We start from the raw sequence: 18241 nt of genomic DNA, 5'->3' as shown, positions 1-18241 counted from the left end.
ATCTAAAGGGAAATTCAGACTGAGGTGGGAAGGGGTGCTCCTTCAGGTATCTGGATTAGTTAAAACTCAGGTTTAGTTTGCCTAAATGAATAAACAACATGCTACAACTCCCCGTGGAAAAAGTAGCATTAGATGGACAGAAAGAATTTGTTCTGATTTGCATATTTGCTACAGTCAAATGCATTCCCATTAATATTAATATTTTCAGTCAGGCAGAGTAGGGAGAAGTCATGTGAATACAGAGCACAGAGTCCCATACTTACAATGCAATCTGAAGCATGTTTTCCCACTGTATTCATTGGGACTTTCTCTAAGGTACATAACATGTACATAAGTTTGCACACTTTTAGATTTGGGTCTACTGTGTCAATTGAGAGATGAGACTATCACTGGCTCTACAAATTCTGGTATTGTATATTCACCTACTTTATCTATTGTGGAATGAGCATAATTATTTCTTTGGTATTGTTTGTTCTTGTGGTTCTGATAGCATAGTACCAGTCCAGATACAAGTGCGGCATTTATGTGTGTAATGTACAGGTCAACAGGCAAATCTGTGATGTGTCAAACTCCAACATGTGGTAAGGAATGGAAGATCTTCTCACTAGTCATGTGTAAGGTGTTTTTCTCACTGAACAGAGTCCTGGTACATGTAGATAAATTGGATGCATCAAAACAAAACTCAGAGGTTGTGTTCCTTCTCTTTCTTCTCTACTGTTCAGAGAAGGAAGAAAATCTTGTTCAAATTACAGTGATCCCTCTATCATATGCATCCCATAATTTCTAGGTTATTCACAAGGAAAATCAAATGGAATTGAAGTATACTCTTGAAATGGTCAAATTGCCACATATTAACCCATACATATACATATATTTGAATGTTGAGATTTCCATAGTATCTACACATAGGCATATATCTTACTAATACATAGCTCAGTGTTTATCAGAGAAAAGATTAAACTTATGTATTCAGAAATGCTGCTTCACCAGTTCAGCTAAACGGCAACAAGTTCAAACAAATGTGAAACTCTACTTCCAATTCACACAAAATAACAGTGCACTATTAAAATACCTCTTGAGATAAACATAGATCCTAATGATCACTGGACACTTTACTTCTCCCTGCAGACACTGGCAAATCCTTTACTACCCCCAAGTGGAGAAATATATAAGTTCAGTTATTTACATTTATATCCATTTTAACCTATTCCTTCCTTCAATCATTAACATTCTCTTTTTTAAAATCACAATTTCATTGTGAATTACTATTTATGTGACTTTTTATACCTTTAAATGTTTTGCTAACTCGCAATCTGATAGGCGATTTGGAGTTGCAGACACCAAGGCTTCTAAAAATTACACTATCCCAGTGACTTGGGAGCACTGGCAACATTTTGAATGATAACTTGTGAAGGGACCCTTCCATCCTAAGCAGTCAAATGGATACAGTTTACCAGTAAGGGCTACGCTTTGGGTTTCACTGGAAAAAACGATGCTCATTATTTTCTCAGTAGCAGGAGAAGAACAGTTGCTATGAGTTCCAGACTTCTACAGCTCTTTGGTACATATCTAGTGGAATATTTAAAAATAATGTATGACTGATTGCATGCATAAAATCTCGCCAAACAGCTGTAATGGGTATGAGTTACTCGTGCGTAAACTGGTGCCTTTCTGGGCTAATTTGCCTTATTAAACCTTTCTGACTGCACAGCCCTCTCTCAACGTGGCTGCCTCAGTCGCTGGCAGAATCCGTCAGTGGGCGTTTCTTGAACCTCTTCCAACATAAAAGTTGTTTGACACCCAGTCTCCTCCTCCTCTTACTGTGCGGTAGTCTTCTGCGCAGGGAGGGCGTGGGTAGCAGAGGACCTGTGCTCTCCTCACTGATCTCCAGTGAAGAGTCTTGGAGCCCTTTCTCCGATTCCCCCATCTGCCCCCCTTTATCCCTGGTGTTGCGCTGATTTCCTTCCTCCTCTACCGAGCTGCTTCTCCCCCTGGTGCTGGGTCCTTCGCCAGCATCATCTGGGAGCCTCCCCTTCGCCTCTCGCTCCGATGTCAGTTCCCTGACAACAGCAGTCCAGCATTCATCACAATGGGTACCCACTGGTGCTTTAGCTATGCTAGGATCACAGGATAGATAGAATCTTTATTTGCATCAGTCACTAGCCACAGCAGTAAAATAAAATACAATGTACTGAGGATAGAGCTAAATGCTTAGCTATACAAAGTACATTCTAAAGGTTAACACCACAGGATTAAAAAGGAGGGAGCAGGGTTAGGTGCCCCAGTTCTATTTTCCATCTCCCTTATAATTTTTATCCCTCCCTCCCAAAGAAACAAAGGACAACAAGCCACAAGAAGATTGTTTTAAAAATCATTTTATTTTCAAATAAATAAATAAGAAACCAAGTATCCTCTCAACTATTAATTTCAAAGTTGCCCGAAACAATGTTTTTCACCCACCCAATGCCTTGGTGAACGGGAATGTTTTAAAATTCTGCCTAAGTTTCCTGAAGATTTTTTTTTAATGCGAATCCCTGCAGAAATGTGGAGAATTGAAGCTAAGTTTGGAAAAAGGAGAAACAGAGAGAAGTGAAACTGACAGATTCATAGCAAAGAAATCTGAGGGATGGCAGGAGTACACAACAAGTTGCAGAGCCCCACAGAATGCAAACGTGGAACCCACCCACTGGTTTGAAAATGACACACAATTCACACAGCCAGTAGCATCAACCAGCCAACTGCTTCAGTACAACACATTCTGCAATGGGAACCTGAGACAGCTGTGATAGACCTCTGAGCATAGTTCTGATTACTCAGTGTAGTAGTCCATGGCTGGCAAAGAAGCCAGCTGGTAAGCGAAATGGCACCCATCCAGGCATCAGACCCCACCTTAGTGTTTCATCAAAAGTCAGCTGCTTTAAGGAGTTGGCAGCATCACAGATCTTCCAGTGCCGAAAATATTTTCCCCTCCCCCTCCTGCCAGAGTTCAACATTGTAAAATGCTGCTTTTTTCTGTGTGATTGATCATAAGCCACTGTGGTTTTTTAACTGTCTGGCCTGCGCAGGAGCATGTAAACAACGGGTATGTGGAAATGTCAGGAAACCTATAGCAGTTCGACAGTTCAGTCTCTATTTGATCTGACAGCACCTTTCATAGCAAACCTCTGGCGAACCTAAGCACACCATGGTTGGGAATGCTCTACTGGGAAAGAAAGAGAGTGACACTTCCTTCCACTACAGTGTCATAGTGGAAGGAAGTGATTCAGCATAGAGGAGCTGATGGATTTCTCCTGAGCCAAGCTCAAAAACTAGCTTAGGGGACTCTGTAGTAGCCAGCAGGGTTGCACAGGTGTGGGGCTGCACTGCTAATCTGGCTTCCCAACGCTGTGCATTGCTGCCTGTTACTGAGAGGAAGAGAGTGGGGAGATCAGTGTAGCGCAATTTCTGGGCTCCCTAATAGTTTTCTCAGAAAAATCTCTTCTAAGCCATTTCAATTCAGCTCTTGGAATTTTAGATAAAAGGTGCAGTGTTCAGGAGCAATTCTTTGTCAACAATAATATATTTAAAAAAGTCAAGTGGTCACAAGAATCTGCCATGAAGACTTTTTCTTAAAAAGAAAAAGGGGAAAACTAAATGCACAAAATCAGGCTCAGAATATGAAATCAGTGCATCAAGAGTTATAAACAATACAGTTTGTCTTTTCCATACACAATGGGTTGCATCCAGGTTGTGGCACCTCTTACAATATTTTGTGACTTCCTTCACATTAAATATTATACTGGGGCTGTCTCTCTCATCTTTTGGGTACCTATTATTATTATTAATACCCCAGCCACTGTGGGTGGCTCCCAACAGAACAGCTACTGCTTAATAATAATAATAATAATAATAATAATAATAATAATAATAAATATTTATATCCCGCCCTCCCCAGCCGAAGCCGGGCTCAGGGCAGCTAACAACAATAAAATACCTTCTTCAACAAGCTTTTTTTTTTAAAGATATATTTCCCAGTCTGCATCAGTGCTGGAATTCTTTTAAAGATGTTTGGGTTGTTTTATTGCTTGTTGATTGCTGCCATGGGCTCCTTTAGGATGAAAGGCAGGATAGAAATTTAGTAAATAAATAAAGGGAGACTTTCAAGAGCCCTCATTTCCCATCGTTTTCTTGGTGCTGGCACCTTATAAAGGGCAGAGTTTTGCAGTACTGTTGGTCTTGCCATTTCAAAAAAGTGGCAAATTTGCAAGGCAGCCTTGATGCATAAAATGGAATGGAAAGCAAATAAACAAGAAAAAGGAACCCCCCCTCAGAAAAAAATACTGTGTATATATCCCTTGACATCCTCTTTCTCCCCCACACTCTCTGTACTACAATAAATTAGTGGAGAAAAGCAGCGGCAAAACAAATGTGGTTGCAAATATGATTAGATGTGTGCCTTTACCATTAGAGTTGAGTGACATTAAGAGTCAGTGGAATCAGTAGGAAAGCCAGAAGAGCCCTGCTGTAAGATAAGCATGATGTCTAGGTCAGAACAGTAGGATCTCTGAAGCTCTTATGTGCTCAGCTTAATGTGTGGACATCAGGTACAGTAAACAGAATAGACAGGTTCTCAGCTTATTTACCACTTAATTGAAAAATAAAGGATACCCCCGGTCTACTTTCTGAAACATTACTATTATGTTATTATGTGCCATTGCCATAATGTAGCTCCACTGCCAATGACTCACTCCTTTGCCATCCCTGCTGCTTACTGCAATTCTTCCATCCAACTTTATTTGTCATCTCTAAACTGAATGTCTTGTGGGTGGGGACCAAAGAAATAGAAGTACTTGATTTTTTATTAAAAAAAATAATCCCAAAAAGTTTCACCCTATGTTGCATACTTTGATTAAAGATACAAAATAACTAGCATATATAAATAATAGTGTGTGTTTTCCATGTAAACATATCATTAACATCTGATTGCAAATTATATTGGTATGTAATAAATTCATTTGTTTTGACAACCTTACCCGTCTTCTGAATTCCTGTTGCACTTCCTTTGTTACAACTAATGGACTTCTAATTATCTGAAACACCAACTGCTTGCTCGTCAAAGCATATCGAAGCCATACTGAGCAGCAGGGAGGCAATGGTTTATCTGGCAGAACAACATACATTAAGTACTTTTAAAGTCTGTGGGCAAGCACCACCACTGAATACTTCCCTGCTAAACTCAATGGGGTGTACTACTGAGTACATTAGGTGCATCTGGCCAGAATGACACTGCCCCCATCTGATGATGGGGCCTAGAGTCAAAAGTACCCACCCGACCACAACCCGATAATTGCTGCTGCTGGCACCACGCTTCCCACGATGGCAGGGCCTTGTGTCAAAAGACTTACCGGTAAGTGAGTTTGTGTACATCAATTACTGCTACTGGCAGCATTCTGCCTATGCTTCCCACCAGTACCTATTTACATGCTCCTGGTAACTATCTTCCTGCTACTGCTTCTGCCTGCTAGGGGATGCCAGCCTACCTCTTGCTGCTACCACCTGGCTATGATCTTTTGCCTACATCTACTCTGCATCTACTCTGAGTTAGAATGGTGCATGTGTATGCAGCCAAAATGTCTACATTATTCAGAACCTAGCAAAATGCCACAAAATTCATTGGTTTCAGTGAAACAAACAGAACTGCGTTCTCCAGCTGCTATTGGTGTAAATAGGGCAACAGAGGTTTCCCTATCAATGTAAATAACAGCTTCAGGGGGACAGTTTTGGTTGGGGCCACAGTGGAGGGAGGGAGGTTCATTTCCTCACACACCCCGGTCCAGATGTTTCTCAGTTCCCCATGCTATTTTCATTTTTTTTAAATGTAAGCATTAATCACACTCAGATCATTAATGTCATGTCTAGCTTGGCCCTAGAGTAATCAAAGATAGAGAAAGGAAAATGGTGTCTTTCTGAGTCTGAAATCAACTGCCTGAACACATTGTTTCTTTGTAAACCCAGCCATACTCTTTGTGAAACACACTCTTTGTATCAGGTTTGGTGGAATCTTTTCAGATCAACAAAAGTTTGGATTTCTACAGACACTAGACTCTTGCGAGTGACCAATGATTTGCCATTTTCCCACATGAAACCCATCCAAAGCAGCTCACAAACAATAAAAGCTGCAAGGATAAAAATCCATATTACTAAAACTAAGGATAAAAGAGATTCACCAATAACATGGAGCGGCTCCTGCTTTATGGTGATGTCAAAGGCAATTCTTTATCCCAGTCTTCTTAAGTTTGGCATGTTTTGAGCCATAAGGAATTCAAGATAATATCCTACAGAACTAGCAACGAGATTACTCACTGAATTTGTCAAAAGCTATTTTCCCTTTACCAAACATGCTCCCTTGTACCTCTCAGTAAGTGGCTTCCTTGCTTCTCTGCTCACAGTCCTATTTGAAAAATGCTTCGGAAACACATACCATCTGTAATTTTCAAAACTGCCCATCCGGAATGGCTCAATTTAAAAATATAACACAATTTTGGTATGTCACCTATGACAATTCTGGTCATCACATTCATCCTAGATCATCTGTGGGTATTTGCCAAAAAAGAAGAAAGAAAGAAAGAAAGAAAGAAAGAAAGAAAGAAAGAAAGAAAGAAAGAAAGAAAGCTCAAATTGTGCAAGCTGTGAAGTCTACTATTATAATCAGGAGGGGAAACTGGTAAGCTGCAGCTGGCTACTCTGATGATTCCAATTGGTACCCATTTCTCCCTGCTTGGAGTTGTTAATGCAGCCGACTGCTTCTCTGCCTTTTTTGCCTCACCACCAGAGGAAATGGTAGATCCAGAGGTCTGTCTTTTTTTCTCTAGGGGAGGAATGGCTACCAGGTTACTTCAACCAGCTGGGGTGGCCTCTCTGAACCTCGACTGCTTGGGCAAAATGGCACAGTCATGCCATGACTGGGAGAGTCTAGATGCTTAAGGCTGAAGATGCTGACTCTGGCTGTTCTGGAGTAATATTTCTGCTTTCCTACATCCAGGACTTTTTTTTCTGGGGGCACGCATACCCCTAAACAGTTTGTGAATCTTTGTACTTTTGTCCATTTACTATATTTATTCCTCCCCAATCTGAACTATAAAATGGTGATTTTCTTGAGTCAAAATGAGAGTACCCCTAAACATTAATATTTCTTTAGGAAAAAAGCACTGCCTATATCCAAAACTCACATGTGATTTTTTTTCATTGGAAAGTCAATGGAAACCAGAAGTGTGAATGCATCCCAAGATGTTCCTGATATGTTTAGGCCCCAAATAGCTGAAAGATAACCTCTATGTCTACCAACCTTAGGTGCTAAAATCTGCAGTGGGGACTCTCTTGGTAGTTCCACTACTCTCAGAAGTGCAAGGAATGGCAATCCTTGAATTGTGGAATTCCAACCTCACAGAAGTGCACCAGGCTGGACATCAACCATGCCCATGACTTACTTACCTAACTTACAGAGTAAAACTAGTGGCAGTTGTTGTCTGGACTCTAAGGGAGAACCCATAGGCTGAATGGGAGGATGTGTCAGAAGGAAAATGAATTGATATTGGTTTATATATATTAGTAGCTTTGTATTGTAAGATTTTTATATGCAACTGTGTTTTTGCAATATTTTGTATAAGTTGCCTGTTGTTGCTTCAGTCTTCAGTACACTGCTTAGAAATATTTTCAATATATTAAGCACTATAGAAATTAAGTAAACAACCAACCAATCAAATATTGTCTTGGGTTCATAAATAGGGAGATGAGCTTAACATTCTAAAGTTGTGTGTTGTGTGTCTGTGTTTTGCATTAGTTAGTGCTCCTATTTAAGACAGAATTATGGGTGTGACACTCTTAAGGCAGATTTCCTATGATGTGGTATACTACTGCATTGACCTTTAACGAGATCCATTCTTGGAAAGTTAAAAAAACAACAACCCAAAAAACCAACAACACACAACCTGTACTGTTCTCCACTATGGATCCCTGTGGTGACCAAAAGGATTCTGTCTACAGCACTGGAATGAAACTTTCTTTGAACAGAGCGGTGAGTAGCTTCACAGCCATGAACTGTGCAATCACTTACAGTAAGTAGCAATTACACTCTGGCTTTCCCTTAAGCAGGTTAAAGTGGAAGGCAAAATCTCTTTGGAGAATTTGGTGAGATAAATCAGAGCAAAAAGTTAACGGTCCTTCTAATATCAGTGACTCACTTTCCAGTAAGCTTACATGTACCGTGGAAATTTCCAGAGCCGCAGACGTAATGCTGAAAAGCTGTAGGCTGTGTCTCAACATGCTGCCATTCTTTATAACAGAGAATGGGAATATGTATGTGCTCCGGCTCCAGGAAAGACAACTGGGAATATTCATTCCAATTATTATCTAAAATGAACTTTGGAAATGACTTTATACTATTTTTTAAATATACAGTGGACGCTCGGGTTGCGAACGTGATCCATGCGGGATGCATGTTCACAACCCACAGTGTTCACAACCTGCGTCTGCGCACGCACAGGTTGCGATTCGGCGCTTCGGCACATGCGCAAAGCGTGATTTAGTGCTTCTGTGCAAGCACGGCCGCTGAAACCCAGAAGGAACCTGTTCTGGTACATCTGTGTTTCGGCAGCCCGTAAGCCAAAAAAATGCAACCTGAAGCGGCTGTAACCCGAGGTATGACTGTAGATAGATGATAGATAGATAGATAGATAGATAGATAGATAGATAGATAGCAATAGCAAAGTGGTCTGGGTGAATGGACAAGACTTAGAAAATATGAACATACAAAGAGGCATCAAACAAGGACCACATCTTATCATCGTTATTTGCACTATCAATGGAACCATTGGGTAATGCTATTCAACCTAATCAGAAAATAAAAGAAATATTAAGAAATGGACATAGAATACCATTGAACCTCTTAGCTGATGACACTGCCCTGATGGTCTCGGATCTGGAGACGTTGTGGTCAGAAGCCACCATGTGGGAAAATAGCTGGGTTAACCATCAATAAAACAAAATCCAAACAACTTCTGAATATCCCCTCAGAAGTACAAGCAAAATTACAAACACTGTCCACAATATAATAAATATTTGGGAATCAACATCACAAAATCATGGACACAATTACTTAAAGTTAACTTTCTACCAATGGTGAAAAGTGTTAGAAATAATCTTCCCACAGTAGGGAAGGCTGTTACCAGATGACCTGTGTGTGTTGTCCAAGTTCTCACAGTTGATGGGCAACCTCAAGGCCCCCTTGCTTTCTCTTCTTAGGTGTCTTCTTAGGATTTGGACCAGGCAGCCAACAGAGGACTCCCAATACATGATTGCCCTGTGATAACCCTTCACCTAAAGGGCCAAGAAAAACATCTGGCTACCCTTTGTGTGAACAAGTCCTTACTTCAGGAGCTCATGAAACTGGGCTATCCAAAGTGGACTGGACTAAAAGGAAAGATGGAGTGTGGGGTGCTAGCTAGCAGGAATTAGGAGGTAATTCACTCACGTAGATGGCAAATCAGCTACCAACTCTCTTCCACTGCTCCCTTGAGTCAGACCTTACCCAGGAGTTGAGCTGTGACTGGGTGTGAGAAAGCTGCCTTGGCAGCTCCCTTGCACACTGGAGCCAGGCTCCGATGGGAGCCTGTTGTGGGAGCACCTGGTTAAGCCCCCTCCCAATAAGGGGCCTGGGGGCATAGCCCCTCTAGCCCCCCCCCCCATGCTATGCCACTGTTTTGAGGCCCAGGGGCACATTTGGAAATCTAATAAAGTGTTTGGAGCACCATATAATAACCATTTCACAGAAGAAAAAGTGCCAATCCTCAGTGCCCCGCCCCCAAACCCCTACAGCCCCAAATAACAAATAAAACACAAAAATGTAAGAAACATCCCCATCCCAAAACAGGCAATCCCTCACAGCCAATAACCCCCCCCCCAGCAACCCTCACTTAAAAACAACAACTGGAAAGAGCGGTGGGCCTCTGGTGGCAACAAGGGCAGTGCCCACGGGTACCATGTTGGGGACCACAGCTTTAAAATATCTGCCCTTAAGTCTGTTTGGTTTTCTCAAGTTTATTCCTTCAAATGATGAATGACATAAAATATAGGGGATTTTGTCCAAGCCTCATAATACTTTACTCTCTTGCCTTCAACTTCAAGCAACTAGGTTTGGCAAACGATAAGAGAAACTTCATTTGTATTCAAGTCCTGTTTTCAATTACCTGGATAACCTTTTCTATTGTATCAGCAAGAAATAGCAGGAAAAAATACTCAAGTCCCCTTTAAAGAGGTCTGACTGGTAGGGAAAGTGCCATGCCACTGTTTGCTAGGCAGTTCCAACAATTCACACAACTCAGTGATAATCATCACTTATGTATTTGCTTAAATTTTCATGACTGTTGACTCATTTTAGTTTAAACAGGTTTTGTAAGTTCCTTGGATCATTTGTGTACCGTTTCTCAGGGTGAAAAGGAAAGCTGCTCACTGATAAATGCATAAAAGAATCACCTCCAGCTGGAGCTTCCTATGCAAAGAATATTGCAAATGAGACAGATACAAAGTTCTCACTTGGGTTCTTATAGCCCATCCCAAGCCATGCTCCACTCAAAGGAATGGGGGCAGCTGGCTAGTCTGCATTTATATTCCATTGCAATGTTGTGCAGCAGATACTCTTGCAGCAGAACTGAGCCCCTAAGAAGCAACCAATGGGAAAACAGAGGCGCCGCTTCTCCTGCCATGGCATTGGCAAGGCTGTGTACACAGCGTACTTCCAAAGTGCATTCAAAGCACATTCTTTCCCTCAAAAAATGGTGGGCACTGTAGTATGTTAAGCATTGCTGGTAATTGAAATCTGTGAAGTGTAAACTGCAGTGCCCAAAATTCTCAGAGGGAAACAATGTGCTTTAAAGACATAGTGTGTACATATGAAAACAGTCTTCTGTGGTCTGCTAGACAAGCAGTCAATAACAAGCTTGTTGCAGACAAGGTAGTAGTCACAGCCCTGTGCAGGCATCATCTGAAAGTCAGTCCAAACCCACTCTTTCCCCCCAGCCCCAATAGGTTTACACTAGGGCAGAACAGCAGCCAGCCTAGATGGAGATGAGGCACATGTCAGGAGTAATGTGTGAATTGCATGCTGCACCCCAATGCTGCCTGAAGGTAGAGAGCCGTGCAGGTGGCGCTGTGGTCGAAACTACTGAGCCTCTTGGGCTTGCTGATGAGAAGGTCAGTGGTTTGAATCCCCATGATGGAGTAAGCTCCTGTTGCTCTGTCCCAGCTCCTGCCAACCTAGCAGTTCAAAAGCACACCAGCGCAAGTAGATAAATAGGTACCACTGTGGTGGGAAGGTTAACGGTGCTTCCGTGTGCTCTGGTTTCTGTCACGGTGTTCTGTTGCACCAAAAGCGGTTTAGTCATGCTGGCCACATGACCCGGAAAGCTGTCTGTGGACAAAGGCCGGCTCCCTCGGCCTGAAGCGAGATGAGTGCTGTAAACCCATAGTCACCTTTGACTGGACTCAGCCACCTAGGGGTCCTTTACCTTTACCTTTTTAGAGAGCCAAGGCAGACTATTTAAGTCCAATCTGCCTCTAGCTTTCACCACACTCAGTCACCCAGCCTAAGGTTATGATGTAGGATTAGCTGGTCCCATATGGGCTGAGTAGGATTTCTTCCTTTTAATCAAATTAGCACAAGATGAGAAAATTTGTTTTGTTTTATTATCAGCTCTACGCTGTTCATCTGGTGGGTCATAGCAATTAGTGCTTTGTGGAGTGGGTGTTAAATTCTTTTTAGCATGTCAATTGGTCACAATGAGAGGGCTATGTGGGAAAAGTAACACAAAGAGACAGGTACACTCTGAAGCACCTTTAAGGGCATGGGGTGTCCCAATGCTTGTCACTCAGAGCTGTGGGACTCAGGAATGTGCAACTCTTTTTGGGCCGCCATGACTCACTCACCCAGAGTCATGTGGCTTGAGGGAGGATTGACTCAGGAAGACTCCATCTGCACTTGCAAATATGTGGCAAGTGGGAGGGACAGTCTTTCTCCAATTCACAGGAATGGTTGTCGATGTTAGAATTCCTGCTCCATGATTGCAGTCATGGGATTGTTGTCTATCACATGATGGTGTATGTTTTGACTCCACAGAGTGGGAAGTGACTGAGACAGGCTGTTTGTGTTACTGTGCTCCATGAAGTGGGACTATTGTCCTTTGTTCTCTTTGCTATCTGATGCTAGAGAGAGAGGGAGTCATGTTGCAGTGCTCTGTGTGTGTTTATATGTGTATGTTTATATGTAAATAAAGTAGATTAGCCAAAATACTGAGTTGCTGAGGTCTAAATAAAAAAATTCCTTCCAGTAGCACCTTAAAGACTAACTAAGTTAGTTCTTGGTATGAGCTTTCGCGTGCATGCACACTTCTTCAGATACACATCTGAAGATGTGTCACTCATGAAGATGCTGAGGTCTGTTATGCAAGCTGTGAAGACTCTGCAGATCCCTAAGTGTGCAGGTGTCTGTTGGCATTGGTCTCTGTGATGTTCGGGCTGAAAAAAGCTTTTGAAGCTCCCGAACGAATGACCAGGAGGGAGAGAACATGCCAGTCAGGCATGTGTCTCTGCCAGGGTCCTACTCGAGAGTAGGATGAGCACCTGACAGTCTCAGGGTGCTTGAAAGACAGATCCTTCATTAGGAGTATCCTGCAAAGTGCTACAGCTGCTGCAGGTTCTGTTGTGTTAAAAGTTAGAGAGTTGTGGCCCTGGTTGCCATGAGCCTTGTCTAATTATTCTGGATATGCAATTGCCAGATACAGGATAGGACAAGATGCTTTAGACTCACATCATCCTTGAACATTAGCCATGTTGGCTAGGGTTGATGGGAGTTGGAGTCCATCTGGAGGTTTCAGGTTCCTTAAGCCTCCATAGCTATCAACTGTATTCATTTCAGCTATTTCTTTTTAGAAGTAGACTTGTCCATTTTTGTCTTGACTTCTCCATAGCATCCCTCCTCCTCCTCCCCTACCCTCCCTCTCTTCCTACTCCTCTCCCCTTTACCAATCAGAGCTAATCATCTCTGGCAGGTCCAGGCCATTTCCATGCTGGTCAACTACAATGTGAGTCCTGTCACTCAGCCATTTAGCTTGGAAGGAGACTGCTTCCTCTGATTGTCCTGGCTGTGGCAAGTGGATCCGTTTCTTAGCAACTCCCCTCCTTTGTATCCTTTTGTTATTTCCAGCTCATTATCTCTCCCCATGCTGAACTCCAAATTAGGTTAATTACAGATAAATTTCATATCTCTCCAAGACAGAAGGGGCACTTGTAAAACACTATTCCAGTCAATAGAAAATGAGGGCCTTGGCCTATGTTAAGTTGCTTTGGCAAAAAAGAAAAGCAATTCAGCTCCACTTGCGTGTCTGCATCATGCTCTCTCAATCAATAGTCTTTCTTTCTGTTTTCTTTTTAACCTGCTTTCCCCTCCTTCTGAGCATTCCTGAAAGTCAAGAATTTCAGAAGATAAATGCCATCCATTTCAAGTTCATACTGTAGCTGCTGTTGTACCCTTCCATTTTTATTGTTATGGATGAGCTCTCAGACCCTTCATTCTTTTAAATTACACGGCTGCTGCGTTGTTTCTTTGCCTCTTCCAGCCCTCTAGGTACAGGTGAACTCTGACTCTCATCAGCCCAGTCAACACAGCAAATAGCAATGGAGGATGGACGCTGTAGTTCAACCACATGGGGGGGGCACATTAAGACAATTGCATCTTCCAGTCTGACCTTGTTATGATTTTATGACATGGTACAATAGTTGCCAGGCCTATTCACTGCCCAAGTAGCAAGATTCTTCCTTCCATGAACACATAATCCTTGCCTGTATGAAACCTTGACAATGAATCTAGCTGGAAGGACTTGAGAAACCGGCTTGTTCTCCTGTTTAACTGCCTGTCCCCTCCTGCCTGCACAGTATGCTATGAGCCATTTTGACCCACAAGCGTTTGGGAGGCCCACATAAACTTGCACCAACTGCAGGCCCTCCAATTGTCCTTATTTTCCAGGGACAGTCTCGGATTTACAGAAGCCATCCCAGTTTCTGATTTGATCCTGGAATGTCCCACTTTTCCATAGGACATCCCCTATTTTCATCAGAGAAATATTGGAGGGTATGGAATAGGATGTCCCTGTTTTCATCAGGTAAATGTTGGAGTGTATGCAGTTGTAACTGAGAGGTGGGGAAAGGACAGGGGCTGCATCAGTTGTGGGGCAGTGGTGATCACCTTTACCCCACAGGTTCACTTATCAGATGCAGTAAAAGTAAGCCAAGGCATAGGATTGTGGTACAAAGCCCCAAAGTTTGTGCAGGTGATTTTACAGAGTAGTTATGTCTTTTACTACATTTCTGCATTATAGATATACTACATATTTGATGTGTTGTTAGCCTTTGATTTTCTTTTGGCCAAGTTGCCAGGTTTGAGTACTTGTCGTAAACCAAACCATTATCTCCTCAAGTGATTTTTTTACCCGCATTGCCTTCACCAGCTCTGTGGAGTACAAATATCAGTACAAAATCTTCACCACTGGAGGTCACTCATGTGCTATGCACAAAACTGAAAGGCTCATTGCTTTCATTTTGATTCCCCTTGCCCCTTTCTACGTGATATTTTTCTCCTTAGAGGCAGTTCAGATGTTATGTATTTTATTCACATGAATTGTCCAGTAGCCCTTGACTGTCTGCTTAAATGAACAAAGGTAATGCACAAGGCAGGCATTTATAGTTATTGGCCTGCAGCAACATCTCTGATCTCAGACTCTGGAAAATGTGTCTCTAAGATCTCAGAAGTTGGTGTGTGCAGTGACCCACGACCTCCTGCCTCTCGCATTAGGTTTCTTCATCTGAATGCCAACTTGTGGGCAGCAGGGGTGACTCATCTGGGTTTTGAACAAAATAATATCTAAAGTACTCTTACCAAAAGAGATTTGGCAAAAATGTTGAAAACCAGCAGAATTCCTTTATTTACTACTGTATCATATCACCATGATTATTGTTCCCTAATATGTTCTGAATGGTGATTTTCTTCCTCCAAAATTCACTGAGTCATCATGGATACACTCAGAAACTGCTAAGTAGAACTCCATGCCTCAAATTAAAAGGCTGAAAAACGGCCTCAATATATTAACATACCCCAAACAAGCCTTGGCAGTGCCCCTAGAGGCCTCTTTGACCATTGTTTTACACCTGTCCAGCCGACCCTTCTCCTGAGAACTAAGTAGTACATTTTTGCTGGCCCACAAAGCTGCCATGCTGGGCATTCGTTGTCAGGAGTGCCAACTTGTATAATGTATGGGGGGGTGGCAATTAGCCCTACCCTGCATAATCGATCACAAGAAGCAGAGCATGCACACCATTTGAATGGCAATGCCTTTCAACTTTGTGGGGCGGCCCCAACAAATATTTTATTGGGGGGCAAAGGGACCTCAGCCCCGAGGAGTTGGCTCCTATGGTTGTTGTTTTACCTACACTGTACTAGGGGGCAGTAGGAGTCTAGGGATGAGTGCTGTTAAATCACATTGTTTGGCAGGAATGTTAAGAAAAAAATGTTAGATAAGGGAACAGGCGAGCACCCTCAGGCACATCTGAAGGTGAAGCCTGTTTCCAGTTGTTCTGGGCTGTGGTCCCTTTAGCTTGACTATAAAATGTTCTTGAGGCTCTCCAGCTATACAGACTCAAGAGTTATGGGATAGGCAGGTCTCCATACTCACCACAAGGTGGGGCCCAGGCTTTGGGGCTATGCTTTGTCATGCTCATTGCAACAGGCAGGGTTCAGCTCTCGCAGTGCTGAGGTTTAAGTTCGCTTCCCGGACTTCTCATTTTCCTGCAGGTGTTCTTAATGAAATGTGGCCCTAGTTCAATGCACCACTTGCGTCTCGCCTCTTTATTCCTGATTCCAGTTGCAACTGAAAAGTAGGAAGGAAACACACCAAGAGGATTTACAGAACAGTTCCAATCCACTCCAAAGGACTTAACCAAATCGGCTAGTAGGGATGGGCAGAAGATATTTTACTGATAACAAAGTGGCAGCCAGTTGTTGGGCCTTAATATGAACCTAACCCATTCAGTGAAAATTGTACATGGGATCAAGCCACCAAATCTTATTCTTCCTACTGAAGAAGAAGAAGAAGAGTTTGGATTTGATATCCTGCTTTATCACTCCCCTAAGGAATCTCAAAGCAGCTAACATTTTCCTTTCCCTTCCTTCCCCACAACAAACACTCTGTGAGGTGAGTGAGGCTGAGAGACTTCAGAGAAGTGTGACTAGCCCAAGGTCACCCAGCAGCTGCATGTGGAGGAGCGGAGACGCGGACCCGGTTCTACCGCTCTTAACCACTACACCACACTGGCTCATAGCTTGAGGCAAGCTATATAAGGCAAACAAAGGAGCATCAATGTTCAGTTCCAAAATAAACTTTATCAGATGAGAATATCAGTAACTTCCCTTCCCACAACACACACACACACACACACACACACACACACACACACACACACCCTCAATATATTCAAATTTTTTTTATTCCTCCAATTCTCTGCTCCATTTGTGGGTGATGCTATATCTAATATATTCTAATATTTTCAAACAAGGAGCCGTGCATTAATTGTGGAGCTGATTTTCTAATGAGCAGCCCTTCGCTGAGTCACAGATTAGATTTTTCTAGCCCAATATTGCTGAATTATAGAAATAATTGAGATTGGAAATTTAATTCAAGGGTGCAATCACTTCTGAGTCACTTGCCACTATAATAGGGTGAATCAGAATTTGTACATTTCCTCATTACTGCTTCCCATTATGCATGAGTCTATTACTTTTTCAAACTCTGTTGCAAATAACTGGACTCTGTGCGCCCTTTCAGCCATAATCCCTACCTGAAATGCTTTTTTTAAAAAGACACCCATTATTTGTTGCATCTGTTACTTTCTCCAGGCATTATAAATCTGTAAATGCTCTAGAAACATGGTGCTGTGGGGGGAAAGCCTCAGCCACACCATTGCCACATTAAGTGGTGAGGTCTGAGGGGTGCCTTTAAAGCATGTTTGTCTGAACGCACTTGCAAACCTCTCCTCAATTAGGAACCCCGTTTGGTGTGCAAGACCCCACACCTCATACAGCATACAGTTCTTAACACCCGAAGAGGGCTTTTATGGTGCCATGATCTCTAAGAGACTTTTATATTCACAGCACCTTGAGTCTGGATCCAGATGTGTGGCCACCTTGACACCTTTAGTTCTGAGGCAAAAAAATTTTTACATTTTACAAGTCTTATTGATTCAACCATATATCAGTGTACCCTAAGAAGTTTTGCAGCCCAATTCAGAACCCAAATGACACCCCCACATCTGCAAGGACCAACCCTTTAAAAAGCCTTGCTCATGGAATCAAAGGGTTGGAATGTACCATGGGGGGGTCATCTAGGAATCTTTTTGTTCAATATGGGGCTTGAACCCACAGCCTGAGATTAAGCGTCTCATGCTGTACTGTCTGAGCTGCACCATTCAGATGTCAATTACTTTCTTTGTCCAAGTCCATTGGATCCTGGGCAGAAATTTTCACGAAGATCAACCAGGAGACATAAGGTATTGAACCTATGACCTTTTTGATGCAAAGCATCCAAGGGCTATGGCCCTTCCTTATCTGTTCCCCTGTGGTGTGCCTGGCTCTGCCAAATATAGTCATTTCACCCAGGACCTGGATTTTTCATCTGAATATTCACATAATCTTTGGCTCTCTTTCCTTGCAGAATCTGGTTAGGAGAAATAAAGACTTGTGGCGGCGTGGGGGGGGGAGTATATTCAGAGAGTTGTTGTTGTTGTTTAGTTGTTTAGTCGTGTCCGACTCTTCGTGACCCCATGGACCAGAGCACGCCAGGCACACAACTTTTATATGCCTGTTGTCTTTAACCATGGAGTTTTCTTGGCAGGGATACTGGAGTGGCTTGCCGGTTCCTGCTCCAATTCAGAGAGTTACTGAATGTCTATTGCTTCAAATTCTGGATTCTCCAGTTCCCCATAGGACCGGATTTAGGTTTGATGAGGCCCTAAGCTACTGAAGGTAATGAGGCCCTTTATATGTCCAGCTGTCCTTTGCCAACAACAAATTGTCGCTGTTTATTGTGTTGAATATATGCTATATGGTAATTTATGGACATAATAGGTATCTAAAGCCATTTGCACATGCAGAATGTAGGCACCC

Source organism: Podarcis liolepis (genome assembly GCF_965112155.1).
Source record: "Podarcis liolepis genome assembly, chromosome: 2".
Classification (NCBI taxonomy): Eukaryota; Metazoa; Chordata; class Lepidosauria; order Squamata; family Lacertidae; genus Podarcis; species Podarcis liolepis.
This window is presented reverse-complemented; position numbering follows the sequence as displayed.